The sequence below is a fragment of the Delphinapterus leucas genome, chromosome 1 (genome assembly GCF_059928025.1).
Source record: "Delphinapterus leucas isolate spDelLeu-1000000601 "Yukka" chromosome 1, BTC_Dleu_Yukka2, whole genome shotgun sequence".
NCBI classification, from domain to species: domain Eukaryota; kingdom Metazoa; phylum Chordata; class Mammalia; order Artiodactyla; family Monodontidae; genus Delphinapterus; species Delphinapterus leucas.
In genome coordinates, this window is record NC_143129.1 from 89,941,942 (window position 1) to 89,960,935 (window position 18,994).

The following is an 18,994-nucleotide window of genomic DNA, read 5'->3' on the forward strand; positions in this document are numbered from 1 at the left end:
GCTCCACAACAAGAGAAGCCACTGCAATGAGAAGCCCGTGCACTGCAATGAAGAGTAGCCCCTACTTGCCGCAATTAGAGAAAACCCGCACGCAGCAACAAAGACCCAATGCAGCCATACATAAATAAATGAATGAATGAATGAAAAAAATTTTTCTCTAAGCCTGTGCCATCAAATGTGTTAGCTAACACCCATGTGTAACTATTAATATTAAAATTTAAATAAAATAGTAGATTGAGTTCCTCAGTCATTCTAGTCACATTTCAGGTGTTCACTAAGCTCATGTGTCTAGTGGCTACCCCATTGGACATTGCAGATATAGAACATTTGCCAGAATTTCTGTTGGACTCTTAAGTAGTGCTTTAACTGCATCCTGTGAATTTATACATATTAATTTTAAGTTTTATTCAATTCAGTGTATTTTCTAATAGTCCTTGTGATTTCTTTTACCCATGAGTTATTTAGAATTTGGTTGTTAAGCTTTCAAAAATTTTGGCTCTCCAGATTTCTTTCTGTTGTTACTTTCTAATTAAATTTAACTGTGGTAAGAGGACATACTATGAATGATTTCAAACCCTTTCAAATTATTGAGTTTGTCTTATTAACCAGCACAGCGGTTGGCAAAGTATTTCTTTAAAGGGCCAGATAGGGCTTCCCTGGTGGCGCAGTGGTTGAGAGTCCGCCTGCCGATGCAGGGGACGCGGGTTCGTGCCCCGGTCCGGGAAGATCCCACATGCTGCGGAGCGGCTGGGCCTGTGAGCCATGGCTGCTGAGCCTGCGCATACGGAGCCTGTGCTCCGCAATGGGAGAGGCCACAACAGTGAGAGGCCCGCGTACCGCAAAAAAAAAAAAAAAAAATTTAAAGGGCCAGATAATATGTATTTCAGGCTTTGTATACCACACAAGGTTTCTGTTGTGGCCTACTTCCTCTTCCCCCCAGACAATTTGAATTATGTGTTTGGGAGGAATTCCCTGGTTATCCAGTGGTTAGGACTCGGCACTTTCACTGCCGAGGGCATGGGTTCAATTAGATGGGGATCTAAGATCCCACAAGCTGTGTGGCCAAAGAAAAAAAAATATGTTTGGGCTTTGATCCTCGTTCCAGACACAGAACTTAAGACGGAGTGATAGGGATGATAGGTGCTTCTTTCATTACTTATAAAAGATCCCTTTTAACCATACCTGAAGTTATGGTAAGAAAACAACTAAGTAGGCCTACTAGATAGCTTCAGGATGAGTGCTGCTAGGAGAAACCAACCGTGTGATTAGAGAGTGGGGCTGAAATTCCTGGACCTCTAGGGAGGGCAGAGAGTCTGGAGATAGAGATTAGTCACAAACCGGCAGTGATTTAGTCAGTCATGCTGATGTAATGGAACCTACATAAAAACTAAACAATGGGGTTTGGAGAGCTTTGGGCTGTTGCAGACATCCAGGGGTTGGTAAAGTGGTATGCCTGGAGAGGAAGCTCTGTGCTCATTCCTCCCTATTCGTTATCTTATGAATGTCTTTTTTTTTTTTTTTTTGCGGTACGCGGGCCTCTCACTGCTGTGGCCTCTCCTGTTGCGGAGCACAGGCTCCGGATGCGCAGGCTTAGCGGCCATGGCTCACGGGCCCAGCCGCTCCGCGGCATGTGGGATCTTCCCGGACCGGGGCACGAACCCGTGTCCCCTGCATCGGCAGGCGGACTCTCAACCACTGCGCCACCAGGGAAGCCCTTATGAATGTCTTCTATCTGTTTTTGAGTTGTATCCTTTATAATAAATCAGTAATAGTAAGTTAAGCACTTTGCTGAGTTCTGAGTCGTTTTGTATGTAATTGAACCTGAAGAGGGGATTGTGGAAACCCTTTGAATTTCATCACTGGTTGGTCAGAAGTACTGGTGTCAACCTAGGACTTGTGACTGGCATCTGTAGTAGGGGCAGTCTTGTGAGACAGCCCTTCTTTTGTGGAGTTTAATGCTACCTGCAGGTAGTTAGGGTTGGAATTGAATTGAATTGTTAGACACCCAGTTGGTGTCAGAGAGTTGGAGAAGTGGTGTTAGAAAAGATACCAGGTATTTGATGTCAGGAGGTAAAAAACCTCAGAACTCTTTGAAAAATGTAAACTACTGCTTAGCTTGTGGGCCATACAGAAACAGACTGGGCTTGATTTGGCCCATGGGCCTTAGTATTAGTGCCCATCTTTGCACTAATACATGATCTGTCCTTGAGAATGTTTGATTTGTGCTTTAGTAGAATTTGTATTGTACTGTCTTTGTGTGGAGTGTTTGTGTTGATCAGTTACATCAAGTTGGTTACAGTGTTGTTCAAGGCTTTTATATTTTACTAAGATAGTTGCTTTTATCAGTTTCTGAGAAATGAGTATTGCAGTCTCCATCTGACATTGTTGAATTGTCCATTTCTCCTTTTATTCTGTTAGGTTTTTTTGGTTTGGTTTTGGTTTGGTTTTTTTTAGCTGCAGCTGTGCGGCATGTGGGATATTAGTTCCCCAACCGGAGATCAAACCTGTGCTTCCTGCACTGGAAGCTCAGAGCCCTAACCACTGGACTACCAGGGAATTCCCGCATTCTATTAGTTTTGCTTCATGTATTTTTTAGGTGCATATACACATATAATTGTTAGATATTTCTGATGTATTGGTCCTTTAGCATATAAAATGTTTATCTTTGAGTTGAGTAATACGTTTTATCTGAGAGTCTTTTTCCTGATGCTAATATAACCACTCCACCTCTCTTATGGTTATTATCTTCATGGTATATCTTTTTCCTTTTTTTCCCTTTCATCCTGTTGTGTCTCTGGGTTTGAATGTTTAAGATGCCACATAGTTGTGTTTTACCCAGTCTAATCTCTGCCTTTTTATTGGAGTGCTTAGTCCATTTATATTTAAATGGTTGGATTTAGGTTGTTTGTTTTCCATCTTTGTCATGTCAGTTTTTTGTTCCTTTTACTGAATCTTTTGTGTTCACCAGTATTTTCAACATTCTATAAATTTTTCTCTCATTTTGTTTCTACTTTGTTTTTGTTTTAGCTCTAGCAATTATATGTCTAATTTATTACATGCCACTTCAAGGTAATACTGGATTAATTTTGTTAAAACGTAGCAACTTTGCTATAGATCCATTCCTCTTCTTTGTAACTATTGTCATATTATTTCGTTTGTATGTTTAAAAACTATCAGTACATTGTTCTGATTATTGCTTTAAACAATCTTATGGTTTTTTTTTTAAAGAAATTAAGAGGAAAAAATAGTCTTTGTGTTTTCCATGTTTACCATTTCTAATGCTCCTCATTTCCATCCTGTCGATTCAGGTTATAGTCTGATTTCAGTTCTTTTCAGCCTGAATGGGCTTCATTTAGTATTTTTTGTTGTACACATATGCTAGCGACATTCTATTAATTTTTGTTTATCTGAGGATTTCTTTATTTTGCTTTCATATTGAAGAATATTTTTGATTTATATGGAATTCTTGGTTTTGCAGTCTTTCAGTTACTTTAAATATGTCATTTCATTGCTTTCTGGTCTCCATTGTTTCTGATGAAAAGTCAGATGTCAGTATTGTTTCTCTGTGTGTGATGAATTGTTTTTCTCTTGCTGCTTTCAAGATTTGCTTTGAAAGTCTTTGCCTTTCAACAGTTTGAGTATGATAAATCAAGGTTTGATTCTCTGTTTTATTATGTTTGAGAGTTCTTCCACCTTTTGACTCTGCAGATTAATGTATTTCATCAAGTTTGGGATGTTTTTGGCCCATTATTTCCTCAACCGTTTTTCCTACTCCTTACTCTCATCTCCTGGGACTTCCACTACATTTATGTTGGGATTCTTGATCTTGTCTCCCTGGTCTCTGAGGAGCCGTTTCCTTTTTTTTTTGGTCTTTTCCCTCTTTTAAGGATTGGATACTTTCATCTATCTACAGGCTCACTCAAGTCTGTAATTTTTCTAACAGTTTTTAAAAAATATATTTACTTATTTATTTCGCTGTGCTGGGTCTTAGTTGTGGCACGTGGGATATTTGTTGCCACGTGCAGGATCTTTAGTTGCGGCATGCAAACTCTTCGTTGAGGCATGCATGTGGGACCTAGTTCCTTGACCAGGGATCGAACCCGGGCTCCCTGCATTGGGAGTGCGGAATCTTAGCCATCGGACCACCAGGGAAGTCGCTCAGGTCTACTGTTGAGCATAGCTGTATGATGAAATTTTTATTTTGGACGTTGTACTTTTCATCTTATGGATTGTTATTATAGTTCCTAGTTCTCTCTTGAGACTTCCTGTATGTTGAGTACTGCCATTGTATTTTACTTAGTACCTTTATGCTTAGCTGCTTTGAAATCTTTGCCTTCTAACTCCAATGTCTGGACTAAGTTGATTAGTTGACTGATTCCCCACCCCAACCCCCCCACCATCAGGTTCAGTCACACTTTTCTGTTTCTTTGTATGTTTTGTCAATTAGATTGTATTATGTTGTAGCAACTATGAATTCTGCTTTATTTTTCTGTGGGTTGTTGGTATTTTTTAGTAACTTGCTTAAAGTATGGAGTCTGTACAGCTTACAGCCACTGATGTCTCTTTTCAGTATTTTTACTTTAATCATTTAGCCTGGCTTGCTAGGGTTCGCTTCTGTATCTGCATAGCTTGGTGTTCAGCCAGTGGTTTGGGTGGAAGTTGTGGTCAGATACCTTGAGCCTATCAGCCTCACACCACTGATGATCCATCTCTGTTTAGTTTAGGAAACACACTAAAAGTTGCAGCCAGTTTTTAGTCTCACTTGGCCTTTCATTTTTGCTGGGCTTTCTTGGGTGTCCCTTTTAGTTAGCCAGCTATGTGTGGAGAGTTTGTCTTAGTTCTTCTGTGACTCTCTCATTTTAAGTGTCTTATATTAATTTTCTGAATGGGCTGCTGCCACAGTATAGGGAAGCTATTCTTTCCTAACTTGGATACCCACTTTTAGCTGGCAAATGTTCTGCTCACATTTGCCCTCCTAACCTAATTGATCCTGCTTCATGTGGCAGCAAAGCTGCTATTTTGTTTTTTTTAAATTGAAGTATAGTTGATTTACAGTGTTACATTAGTTTCAGGTGTACAACAGAGTGAATAAATATTTTTATAGATTGTACTCATTCAAAGTTATTATATAAAAAATATAAAGAAGAAAAAACCAAAAATGTTGTTATAAAATATTGGCTGTTTTCTCTGTGCTGTACAATATCTTCTTGTAGCTTATTTATTATATACATAGCAGTTTGTGCCTCCTAATCACCTACCTTTATCTTGCCCCGCCTCCTTCACTCTCCCTCCTGATATGTTTTCCATACTGTGAGTCTGTTTCTGTTTTGTTATATCCATTCATTGTTTTATTTTTTAGATTCAGCATGTTAAGTGATAACATACAGTATTTGTCTTTCTCTGTTTGACTTATTTCACTAAGCACAATACATTCCAGGTCCATCCATGTTGTTGTAAATGGCAGGATTTCATTCTTTTTTCTTTTAATGGCTGAATAGTATTCCATTGTGTATATGTGTGTGTGTGTGTGTGTGTGTGTTTGTGTGTGTGTGTGTGTGTATACACATATATATTCCAGTTCTTCTTTATCTGTTCATGCATTGATGGACACTTAGGTTGCTTCCGTATCCTGGCCATTGTAAGTAATGCTGCCATGAACATTGGAGTGCATGTATCTTTTCAAATTAGTGTTTTCATTTTCTTCAGATATATTCCCAGGAGTAGAATTGCTGGGTCATATAGTAGTTCTATTTTTAGTTTTTTTGAGGAACTTCCGTACTGTTTTCCAAAGTGGCTGCAGCAATTTACATTCCCACTAACAGTGTAGGAGGGTTTCCTTTTCTCCACATTCTCACCAACATTTGTTGTGGTCCTTTTGATAATAGCCATTCTGACAGATGTGAGGTGATACCTCATCGTGGTTTTGATATGCATTTCTCTCATGATTAGTGATGTTGAGCATCTTTTCATGTGCCTGTCAGCCATCTGTATATCTTGTTTGGAAAAATGTCTGTTCAGGTCTTCTGCCAATTTTTTAAATTGGGTTTTTTTTCCTTTGATATTGAGTTACATGAGCTGTGTATATATTTTGGATATTAACCCCTTATCGGTCATATCATTTACAAATATTTTCTCCCATTCAGTAGGTTGTCTTTTTGTTTTGTTGGTGGTTTCCTTTGCTGGGCAAAAGCTTTTAAGTTTAATTAGGTCTCATTTGTTTATTTTTGGTTTTGTTTCCTTTGCCTTAGGAGACAGACCCCAAAAATATTGCTACCACTTATGTTAAAGAGTGTTCTGTGTTTTGTTTTAGTTTTATTGTGTCTGGTCTTACACTTAGGTCTTTAATGCATTTTGAGTTTATTTTTGTATATGGTATGGGAACAAAGCTGCTGTTTTTAGGATCATCCTCAGGCAAGAAAGCCAGTGCCTTCCACATGGTCTTTCCTATTAACCTGTATATATTAACATTTTTGGTACTCTAATTTCTTTGGGGGTTTGGGTTATGGTTTGGTGTTATGTCCTGGTGCTAGCCAGTGTGACTCCATTTCCTCTCTCCTCCTTTGTGCTATTATTGTTTTATGCAACTTTAAAAAAATCAGTTAAGGGAAGAGAACAAATAAATTTATATTCTTTAATACATTTACCAGCATAGTTAACCTTACCTGTGCTGTTTATTTCTATAGGGATTTGAGTTACTGTCTGAGGACACTTTCTTTCAACCTAAGGATCTTCTTCTAAGGCAGGTCAACTTGAAATGAATTCTCTCAACCCATGATTATATGAGGATTTCTTTATTTCATTTTCATTTTTGTAGGTTAGTTTTGATGAATATAGAATTCTTGGTTGGTAATTTTTTCTTTTACCACTTTGAAATATGTCATCCCATTGCTTTCTGGCCTCTGTTGTTTCTGCGAAGTCTACTGTTAATCTTACTGTCGTTCCCTTGTACATCAGGAGTCACTTTTTTCTTCTTTCAAAAATTTCTTTGACTTCAGTAGTTTAACTGTAACTATGTGTATCTTTAAAAAATAAGTTCATGTTCATTAATTGTTACAAGAAAAGGCACAAAGGCCAAATATTTTCCTCCCTTTGTATTTTGCTGAATGATAATTTGTTATAAAATAAAGTTATAAAATATTTTCCATTTTGGTAGTTTAAAATTTTTTTCACTTAAAAATTTCCTGTTTGAGCCAGAATATCATTTCTTATTTAGGAATCATTTCAGTTCTTTTGTGGGGTAGGGAGGTCATATTTTTATTTATTTATTTATTTTTAGAGTTATTGGATTATGTCTATATATATAGTCAGTAAAACCTTTTACTTTTTTTTTAATCATGGCCAGGTCACATGATTAAAGTTTTATGGACATAGGAAAACAAAAATACTTTATTATTTTTATGTTAAAAGATTCCATTCATGGATTCAGCTTTGTGCCAAGTACCTTTTGGGATACATAAATTTTCATATTTTAGAGAGGAAAGATGGTACTTAACCTTTCAGCAGGGTCTGTGGTAGTATCTTTGTAATGAAATACCTTAATATTTTGTAGCAGTATTTACACTTAGTAGGGACATAACGATATAGTTTCATGCCAGTTCAGGTCAGGTCTTTTTCCCTAAATGTGTTTTGAAACTAAACTTTCATCAAAATTTTCTGGATTTCAGAATTCGGATAAGGAAATATGAGTTCGAGAGCCACTAAATTTTATGTTTTACCATTAGGTTTGTGTATATTCACATATTTTTACTTTTTGTTTGTGGCTGCCATCTTGTTTGTTGCATAAAAGTTTATGACAGTTTATGGATTGTATACTTCACTGTTAAATAAAATTCCTCCTTGTTCTATTTAATGCTTTTTGAGGTCAAATTAGACTTACCTAATGCTATACTGTTTTTCCTCTTTTTTTTGGTTCTACCTTCTTCCACCCACCCCCATTTGCTGATATTTATTTGTTTATCCTTTTCTCTTTAAACCTTTCTTTTGTTTTAGGTATGTTTCTTAATTTGATTAATTTGCTTCTTAGAAGTTACCTTTTTTTTTTCTTTCAGGTCTTCTGTTTTTATAAATGAAAATCACGTTTATTTAATTTTAGCAGAGCTTTTTTTTGTGCTTGCAATGTATATTCTAATTGCATTTCTCTTGAGTAAGCTTTTTTTTTTCTAGTCAAGTTCTCTCTTGTTTCTTCCACTAGTTCTGCCTCAGTAGGAGCCAGTCAGCTGGTTCTGATTGTTCACCTTGGTCTCCCTCAAGTTACTGAACCTGCTCAAATGGAATATACTTATTCTTTGCCTATTCATGAGTATGGCTCCCTTTACAGGGTCAATTTTGTGGGGGATGGTTTTATTGGTCAGTGGTGAACTAGTAGACCATGAAAGACATGATAAACTTTGTTTCAGCTGCCCTTTAATGAATATATTATCAAATTAATTACCTTATTCCAAGAGTAGCAGAGCCTTACTGTTTCCCTGCTCAGCTTGCTTGTACAGCTGGGGTTGGAACAGTCCTCACTGAGGATCCAGGGACTGACTGACTGATTGAGCCTATCAGTGCAAAATTCAGATGGCCTCCTAAAGGAGGCAATGAATAAGTAGATGCGGTGAACCAGGCAGCCATGGAATCCTGGCTCTTCATAGTGAAGGCTCCAGGTTCCACTAGGACTTTTCAGTTCCATGCCTCCTTCCCCCATGAAAAGAGAGTAAAGAACACCTAGGTGCATGCAAGTAAGCACATGTATGTATACACAGATTGAAGCCCTCTCTCCTGTGAGCTGTATCCACAAAGAAGACTCAGAATTCCTGTAGTTTGGGATTTGAATACTTGAATTCAAGAACTATCTAGAAGTTCGTGAGTTAGTGAAAAATCATTCATTCAAACTAGATGTTCAGTACTTTTTCTGTAAAGGACCAGGTGGTTTATATTTTATGCTTTGCAGTACAAATACTATCTCTATAGCTTTCTCTCTCTTTCTTCTTTTCCTTTAGAAGTATAAAAATCTTTTTTTTTTTTTTTTTTTTTTTGCGGCACGCGGGCCTCTCACTGTTGTGGCCTCTCCCGTTGCGGAGCACAGGCTCCGGACGCCCAGGCTCAGCGGCCATGGCTCACGGGCCCGGCCGCTCCGCGGCATGTGGGATCTTCCCGGACCGGGGCACGAACCTGTGTCCCCTGCATCGGCAGGCGGACTCCCAACCACTGCGCCACCAGGGAAACCCAAAAATCATTCTTAATAAGTTATTGGCTGAACTGTTTATTATTTTTTAAACTGTGCTTTTTCGTAGCTAGCAGGCTGTAACTTGCCCACATTACCAATTTAAAAGTATGTTATTTTTTACACAAGTTTCTGTTAATATTGAAAAAACTTCGGCAACCTTATTTCAAACAGTGCTGAGTGCTGGAATTAGATTGCTATATTTGGTAATGAATTTACTCATAATTTTCTGAGTATGTTAGGTTTTTGAATTTTAATTTAACGATCTATCTTTTAGGAAGCTTGGGCTTCCCTGGTGGCGCAGTGGTTGAGAGTCCACCTGCTGATGCAGGGGACACGGGTTCGTGCCCCGGTCCGGGAAGATCCCACATGTCATGGAGCAGCTGGGCCCGTGAGCCATGGCCGCTGAGCCTGCACGTCCGGAGCCTGTGCTCCGCAACGGGAGAGATCACAGCAGTGAGAGGCCCGTGTACCGCAAAAAAAAAAAAAAAAAGGAAGCTTAAAGAATACTAAGAAGCTTTATGATAACATCTAATTACTGTATTTCCTAAATATATTTTGTTTGTTTGATAATCAGTGTTAGGTCTTATATGATCATTTGTGCACATAAGTGGCCATATATAACTATGACTTCAGCTTAAGCCAGTTCTATATTTAGTGGTAAAAACAATTCTTTTTTTGGCTTTTCGAGTTTTTGTTTTATTGTGTGCAGCCTGCATATGTGTTATAAATATTCTTTTGTACATGACAGGTGTTCAGTGTTTTGCATAATTGATTTACAGTATTATATTAATTTCAGGTGTACGACAGTGATTCGATATTTTTATACATTACAAACTGATCACCACAGTGGTAAAACTGACTTGTGCAGACTTCCTGGATACGTACTACTAATAATTTAAATACACATTCTGTATGGTATTAGTTTGTAGGGTTAAGCCAATTTGATTATAAATTAATTTATTTTCTGTATTATATCTCCAATTTTTTCCTGTATAAAGCAGTATAGTACTTTATTTTGCCTCTCCATTCTTTTCCCTCTCTTTATTGACACCTTGTTTTGTAAGAATGGGCAACATATTTAACATTCCATATTTCTAGCTCCCCCGTATTCATATACAAATCTTTGTGCTGCTACCTCCACTGTTACAAAATTTCTGTAGAAAAGATCAGTGACTTGTTGCTTCAGAATCTAGTTATTTTTTGCCTTCCTCCTTAGCAAATATGTACTTCTTCCTAGGTGCCTACTATTGTGTGCACACAGGGAAGGAATAGAGATGAATGGGAGATAGGTGCAAGGTGAAGGGAGGAATTAGCATTGGGAATGGTTATACCTTTCAAACTTGGGGCTCTTGACACTACCCACTAACCTTATTCTCTCTAGCCTCTTTTTCCTGTTTCCTGAATTATTCAATTCAGACTTTCAACAGTCAACTCACAAGACTCACCCTCATCACTTGATCTGGCCTCCCACTTAGGTAATTAGAGGCCATAGGTGTAAATTCCCTTCCACTCCCTTCTCCACCTGAAAAACATGTCTGTATTTTTTCATTCATAATTACTTTCGAAGGGAAAGGAGGGGAATTGATGATTGAAGATTTGAACTAACTACTCCATGGTATGGGAAAGAAAACTAGGGCTGAATAAAAAGATTGTTAGGTTATGCCAAGAGTCAGCTGATATTTAAGAATAGTGTGTGATTCTGAAAGTAAATTGCTACAGGCACGACAGGATCATGAGTGGTTAATGGAAAAAGTAGTTGACCCTTGTTTGATTCTCATTTATTTCAGCTACATGTATGTGTTTCATGTAAAATGTACTTACTGTGATTTGCAGTTGAAAATGTTTGGAATTTGTCTCCTAAATCTGAGACCTCCTTTTCTTTTGCTTAACCTATAAATATTGGTGTACAAAGAGGTATTGTCCTTGATCCTGTTCTCCCTTCACTAATCATAACTGCACTTCAGATTTGAAATACTTATATGCTGGTGGCTCACACTCTTCAGTTCTAGAACTATGCTAAACAGTCTGTCCGAAACTTATTCATTACGTTCTGGCTAAAATTACTTTTCCCTCATTTTGAGTAATTGTGTAATTATCCATGAATTACCCATGCCAGAAACTTGCAAATCATCTAGAATTTCAAATTTCTTCCCTTGCTGTAACTGTTACCTCTCCATCTTCACATATTCATTCATTAAGTAAATCAGTTCTGCCTCTAATTTATCATCTACCTTTCTCTTATGATTGCCTTAGTTTGGTCTCTTGTTTTGTTACTAATAGACCAGTCTTTTAATTAGAGGGGTAGTTTAGCATAGGTTTTAAGAGCATTGGCTGTAATAAAAACAAAAATAAACAAATGGGACCTAATGAAACTTCAAAGCTTTTGCACAGCAAAGGAAACCATAAACAAGACCAAAAGACAACCCTCAGAATGGGAGAAAATATTTGCAAATGAAGCAGCTGACAAAGGATTAATCTCCAAAATTTACAAGCAGCTCATGCAGCTCAATAACAAAAAAACAACCCAATCCAAAAATGGGCAGAAGACCTAAACAGACATTTCTCCAAAGATGATATACAGAATGCCAACAAACACATGAAAGAATGCTCAACATCATTAATCATTAGAGAAATGCAAATCAAAACTACAATGAGATATCATCTCACACCAGTCAGAATGGCCATCATCAGAAAATCTAGAAACAATAAATGCTGGAGAGGGTGTGGAGAAAAGGGAACACTCTTGCACTGCTGGTGGGAATGTGAATTGGTTCAGCCACTATGGAGAAGAGTATGGAGGTTCCTTAAAAAACTACAAATAGAATTACCATATGACCCAGCAATCCCACTACTGGGCATATACCCTGAGAAAACCAAAATTCAAAAAGAGTCATGTACCAAAATGTTCATTGCAGCTCTATTTACAATAGCCCGGAGATGGAAACAACCTAAGTGCCCATCATCGGATGAATGGATAAAGAAGATGTGGCACACATATACAATGGAATATTACTCAGCCTTAAAAAGAAACGAAATTGAGCTATTTGTAATGAGATGGATAGACCTAGAGTCTGTCGTACAGAGTGAAGTAAGTCAGAAAGAAAAAGACAAATACCGTATGCTAACACATATATATGGAATTTAAGAAAAAAAAAATGTCATGAAGAACCTAGGGGTAAGACAGGAATAAAGACGCAGACCTACTGGAGAACGGACTTGAGGATATGGGGAGGGGGAAGGGTGAGCTTTGACAGGGCGAGAGAGAGTCATGGACATATACACACTAACAAACGTAGTAAGGTAGATAGCTAGTGGGAAGCAGCCGCATGGCACAGGGATGTTAGCTCGGTGCTTTGTGACAGCCTGGAGGGGTGGGATAGGGAGAGTGGGAGGGAGGGAGACGCAAGAGGGAAGACATATGGGAACATATGTATAACTGATTCACTTTGTTATAAAGCAGAAACTAAAACACCATTGTAAAGCAATTATACCCCAATAAAGATGTTAAAAAAAAAAAGAGCATTGGCTGTAGGTTCAGACATTTAGGTTTCAGACCTTGGTCTCCTCTCCCCTCCATTTACATTGTCATATAGCTTGAGAACATTATCTAATCTCTCTGAACCTCAATTTTTTCACCTTTGAAGTGAGGATAGTAATTGAACCTACTTTACAAAGCTGTTAGGAGGACTGAATGAACTAATAAATATAAATTTCCCAGTAAATACTACCTGATCTTACAGTGAAACCTTGTACTAATGCAAATATAGATATAATTTGATTATTTCCTGTCCCCAACACAGACTTTGTTTTCAAACGGGCAGGTTAAAATTCTTACTGGGATAAGGGCAGAAGTACAAGGTAGAGCAAAGTTGGGCTGGAAAACATCTGACAAGGATTGTGGGGTGGCAGAGAGTTCCTGTGTCCCCAGTGTCTCCTGAGCCAATTTATGTGAATCAGACTGGAAAAAAAGGTGCCAACTAATAGAGATGCCTGGAATTTCTGAAATTTGACTCTCCAGTTTGTGTGATTGAATTTCAAGGCCTTTGCTTATTTTGTTAAGGCAAGGTTTTTACCTTATTTTAATTGACATAATTTTAACCATATCTCAAATTTCCCTTCATATTGTAATTAGAATGATTTTTAAAGCTGAAGTTTAATTATAATAGAACAGATTATTATATTTTTCTATTTTAATTTAATTTTTAATCTCTCTTTTATATATTTACTTTTAGGCCATGCATTTAGATATCAATATGTTTTATTGATGCCTTTGCTAATTAATTTTTGCATCTTCTAAGTATTTTTCCATGTTCTTAAATATCAGGTTGAACTGTATAAAATTACCATATTTGCAGGTCACAAGTGGTCAAATACTGGCAGTTTTATATGGTTCAGTCGAATGCTTTATTCTTACAGCAATGAATAAGTACTGTTATATGTCTGATAATTTGATTTGCTTATATTCTTGAATAATAGCTTAATCAGGATACAGATTGCTGGTTGACTGTTATTTTCTCTAACAGCTTTGAAGATAAACATTCCTGTTATCTTTTGACAGTTTTTTTTTAACTGATGAGGTCAGCTGTAAGTCTGATTTTCTTCTATTACTAGTAGTTATTAAGAGTTTTTTTCAGGAGTTCCCTGGTGGCCTAGGGGTTAGGATTCTAGGCTTTTCACTGCCATGGCCTGAGTTCAATCCCTGGTCAGGGAACTGAGGTCCTGCAAGCCACATGGATGGCCAAAAAAAAAACAAAGTTCTTCATTTTTGCTATGTTTATGTGCACACATTTAGTTTTATTTACCCTGCTCATGACTTGGATTGCAATCTGAGTGTTCATTTTTTAGTTTTGAAATTTCCAACTGTTATCTCTTTAGCATCTCTACTTCAGTTCCTTCATGAACTTTTAGAACTTCTATTTGACACATGCTGGAGTTTCTCATTCAGTCCCCCCCCCCTTTTTTTTTTTCAGTATCCAAAATGTATTTATTGGGATGGTTTCCCATTCATCTTGATTCAGGGTGATTTTAGTGCTGCTTCTGTCTGAAGGAGCATCCTTCTGTAATCCTTGCTTTTTCCTCCTGTAGGCTGGCAGAATATAGTAGAGCAGCCAACACAAAAAGTGTTTGTGCATTGCTAAAGACAGTGGTGATTTTATAGCATCTTGAACATTTCACATCCATGAAATAGGAATTGGGGCTCTGCACCAGGTGCTTCTTCTTATGTTTCTTCTTCTTTTCTGGAGAGGGATGAAGGAGATCCTTTGTGAGAGGCTTGTTCTTGTGGGGAGGTTGTCACAGCCAGAAAGCCTCATTCAGTTCTTTAGCTTGCTTTTTATCTTTTGTGGTTTCTATCTCTCCTTATCTCTGTTGAATTCTATGTGATTTCTTCATATCTATCTTCTACCTTGATAATTTTTTTTACAGTTATCACTTATTATTTAGCTTGTGTTGTGAGTTTATTCAGTAATTTTATTTTCTTGATTCTTTTTCAGATCTACCCATTTTCATAGATCCCATTTGTCACTTTGTGAAAATTTTAACACATATTTGAAGTCTTTATCAGACTGATTTGTCTTCTGTGGATTAGGTTTCTACTTCTTGGTGTATTGTATTTGTTGACTGTAATAGTACTGAAATTTCTTCATGTGCATTGTAGTCTTATTTATGAGCTTATCTTCAGTGGGAGTTCCACATGTGCCTTGGGTTGGGAGGAGTTCTAATGAGATGGTTTTGTGTTTGTAAGGGTCCAGACAAGCTTCTTTTTGTTGTTGTTGAATGAATATGTGAATTTACTTATCTAAAGAGGAATCCCAGGAAAACAAGTAGCTGTTAGGCAAAAATAATGACTTCTGCTTCGTGGACATTTTGTTTGGAGTTCTGAGTTGATTAAAAAGGAGATTTTAAATAAGAACTTGAACTTAGGATAGAGAACAGAGGAGAAACGTTGAGTTCAGCCTTGGGAAAGATGACTAGTATGATGGACTGGTTTCCTTGGGTTCCTTCTGGTTCATAATAGATTTACTTCCAATTTTCCATTCAGTGTTTCTGAAATCTGAGAAAAACTGGTGCCAGGACACGAAGGTTCAGGGCTGGAAATTGCATCACTACATGAACCCTAAGTCATCCGGCATTGGATAGATTACCAGTTATTATAAAAGAATATAGCTCAGGAACAGCCAGATGGAAGAGATGCATAGGGCAAGGTATGTGGGAAGAGGTGTGGAGCTTCCATGCTCACTGAGTGTGTCACTCTTCCTGAATATCCCCAAGTTCACCAACCTGGAAGCTACTCCTAGACAAGCTTCTTATTAGTTTCTTGACTTGGCCTTTCTATGTACTCTGCAGATAGTACACACTTTGGTTATGTATCTATGCAGGAAGCTTGTTTGTGTTCAGACTTCTTGTGGATGACTCCACGGCTGGCAAGGACTTTAGGTTTTAGAGTACTTAAAGCCTGCCCTATGGCTTTATTGAGGGAGTTCAGTTTCAACTTTTAACCTTTGTCTTCCTATTCCCAACGGTGGTAACGATAACCCCTGTGGCCCACTTGCATCACTGCCTTACCACTTAGGCTTTGAGTGCCCTTTTGGTTTCTGGCACTTCCAATTTTGACTTCTTGGTTGTAGACTCAGTTATATATTTTTAGACCTTTAATTTGTTATATGTTAGCCATTTCTGTGTTTGAGTTGGGGGTCAGGTGGTCTTAGATTTGCTTAGTGATCCATCTTGAATGGAAGTCCACCAATTTAATGAAGCTAAATTGCAGTTAACAACACTGTGGAGATAAACTAGTTTGTAGACTTGTCTATTTTAGCCTTTAAGCACTCCCCCCAAAGATTATACATTTTAGTAAATTGACACTTAAAAGAAATTAGTCTAATAGGTATGAATGGGTCTCTCAGAACATTGAAGTAATGAAATCAGTTCTAGGGACGTTATGCGTAAAACTTGGTCAGTAGGGGCTTCCCTGGCGGCGCAGTGGTTGAGAATCTGCCTGCCAATGCAGGGGACACGGGTTCGTTCCCTGGTCTGGGAAGATCCCACATGCCACGGAGCATCTAGGCCCGTGAGCCACAGCTACTGAGCCTGCGCGTCTGGAGCCTGTGCTCCGCAACAAGAGAGGCCGCGACAGTGAGAGGCCCGCACACCGCGATGAAGAGTGGCCCCCGCTTGCCGCAACTAGAGAAAGCCCACGCACAGAAACGAAGACCCAACACAGCCAAAAATAAAAGTTAAAAGAAAAAAAACTTGGTCGGTAGCTTTGGCTCTGAAGTTTGGGTTTCAGTTTTGTATAGTAATGAAAACTCAACATGACAACTAGTACTGAGTGATTGAGTCAGGAGCACGCTCGTCTGATCACTAATTACAAGGGCATTGTTACTCATAAACTCGAATGGAAAATGACTCACATTTTCAACACAAACATTTATATAATTCAAAAATTTATAAATATAGAAGTAAATAGCAGAAAGATCCTTAAAGAAGCTTCAACTCTTTGTTTTGGTGGTAAGACACCTTGGCTGCTGGGTAATCTGACAGAAGTAAGTAGTCAGCATAGGAATGGGTTTGGCTGATGGTCTGCAGACTTAAATTTTCCTGTGTCTCATTGGGGGTTCTTTCATGCCTTAGATTTCTGAATTCCAAGCTTCTCTGAAAACCTTTATGGCAAATAAGAGTCTTTCTCAAATGTATCCCTCTATTCTTCCTGTACTTTGGGTTGTGTTTCTTCTGCAATGTTTAGGTATCCTTTTGCCATCTACATTTTTTGAAAAAGATAAAAAGTCGTAAACTGTGAGGTCAGCTTGCCAGGTAGAAGTAGAAATTGTAAGAACCTGAGAATCAGCTTATTGAGTTCAAAAAACAAAACCTGGTATGACTTACATCAAATCATACATAAAAGTATAATGGATACTTTTATATATTGAATGTTTCTTGCTCAGAACAGAATGTCTCTTCAGAGATATTCCTTCAGAGTTATTCCTTCATTAAGATGTTACAAATTTCTTAAGAACTTTCTCAATATTTTACATATATATAATTATATATACATATAGTTATATATACATATAATTTTCTATCTGTAGACTCCTATTCTTTTTTTTCCATTTGTGAACTTCGCACCTGCTCTCCTTGGTTTGCATGCTGTTTCTTCCTTTCCTAGTTTTGTTGGGGGTCCCCAAGACCATCCTCAGGTTCAGTGATTTGCTGGAAGGACTCACAGAATTAAGAAAAGCTTATACTCATGGTTGATTTTATTGCAGTGAAAGGATACAGATTAAAATTAGCAAAGAGAAAAGGTGCATGGTGTAAAATCCAGGAGAAAGCAGATGCAAGCATCCAGGTGTCTCCTTTCAGTGGAGTTGCACAGGGAGAGTCTTAATTCTCCCAGTTACAATGTATGACAATATGCAGGAGGAGTATTGCCAACCAGGGAAGCTCACATGAACCTCTGTGTCTGGGTTTTTTTAAAAATAAATTTACTTATTTATTTGATTTTTGGCTGCATTGGTTGGGTCTTCGTTGCTGCGCGTGGGCTTTTCTCTAGTTGTGGCGAGTGGCGACTATTCATCGTTGCGGTGTGCGGGCTTTTCATTGCGGTGGCTTCTCTCATTACAGAGCACGGGCTCTAGGCGCGCAGGCTCAGTAGTTGTGGCACACGGGCTTAGTTGCTCCCTGGCATGTCGGATTGTGCCAGACCAGGGGTCGAACCCGTGTCCCCTGCATTGGCAGTTGGATTCTTAACCACTACGCCACCAGGGAAGCCCTTGTCTGGGGTTTTTTTTGAAGACTCAGTCATATAGGGATGCAGCATCCACAGAACTGATAACACCTACTTGGACTCCAGCCGACCTCACAGGTCAAACTGAATACAGATGGCCCCAAGGCCTCAGGCAAACAGAAACGCTTTTATCAGGCATAATATTCCAAGAGTTCGAAGGCCATCTCCCATATGCCCATCAAGGGCTAGTGTTGAAGGCCTTCCTTAGGAATGTGTGGGGTTTAATGAACCCAGGCCAACCAAGCATACTCTTTCTTGCACATTAGTGAATGCATGTTGATTCTTCAAGACCATGTATAAATGTCACCTCTTCAGTGAAAACTTACCTTATTCACTGTAAGAAGTTAGTTGCTCGCGTATTTTTGCTCCTAAATTACTTATCCTTATCTCCTCTGTAGTTAATGCTGTAGGTTTCCAGGATTTAAAAAATATTTATTTATTTATTTATTCATTCATTCATTGGCTGCATCGAGTCTTAGTTGTGGCATGCAGGATCTTTCATTGTGGTGCGCAGACTTCTCTCTAGTTGTGGCGCACGGGCTCTATAGTTGTGGTGTGCAGGCTCGGTAGTTGAGGCACATGGGCTTAGTTGCCCCATGGCACGTGGGATCTTAGTTTCCCAGCTAGGGATTGAACCTGCTTCGCCTGCATTGGAAGGCAGATTCTTAACCACTGGCCCACGAGGGAAGTCACTCTACAATGTTTTTAATTCATGCCATCTTAGATGTAAAAATATTTATATTCATTTTCCCCTTTCTCCTGACCATACTGTTTCTTCCTTTGATTCAAAAAATTGTTTTTATGCATTTCCTTTGAGCAGGATCTTTGTATGCATTTTGTATTATAAAAACAATATTTTGTTTTCATATGTAATGGTAAATTTGAGTTTGTTTTACCAATGTATGTATGTCTGCTGAGGGACTGATATTCCTGCTTTTAGCATGACATTTTGTTTTCATTTTCCATTACAATTACTATATAAGTTATTGTAGTTTGTATATGTACAA

General features: G+C 38.1%; 1 protein-coding gene and 1 pseudogene across 7 annotated transcripts in view; one reads left to right on the plus strand and one right to left on the minus strand.

Annotated features, from left to right (window-relative positions):
* TRIM33 (tripartite motif containing 33) overlaps nucleotides 1–18,994 on the plus strand; it is a 148,159-nt gene that overhangs the window by 42,187 nt on the left and 86,978 nt on the right. The window lies entirely within an intron of this gene.
* On the minus strand, nucleotides 13,559–14,500 carry LOC149750674 (small ribosomal subunit protein eS27 pseudogene; annotated as a pseudogene).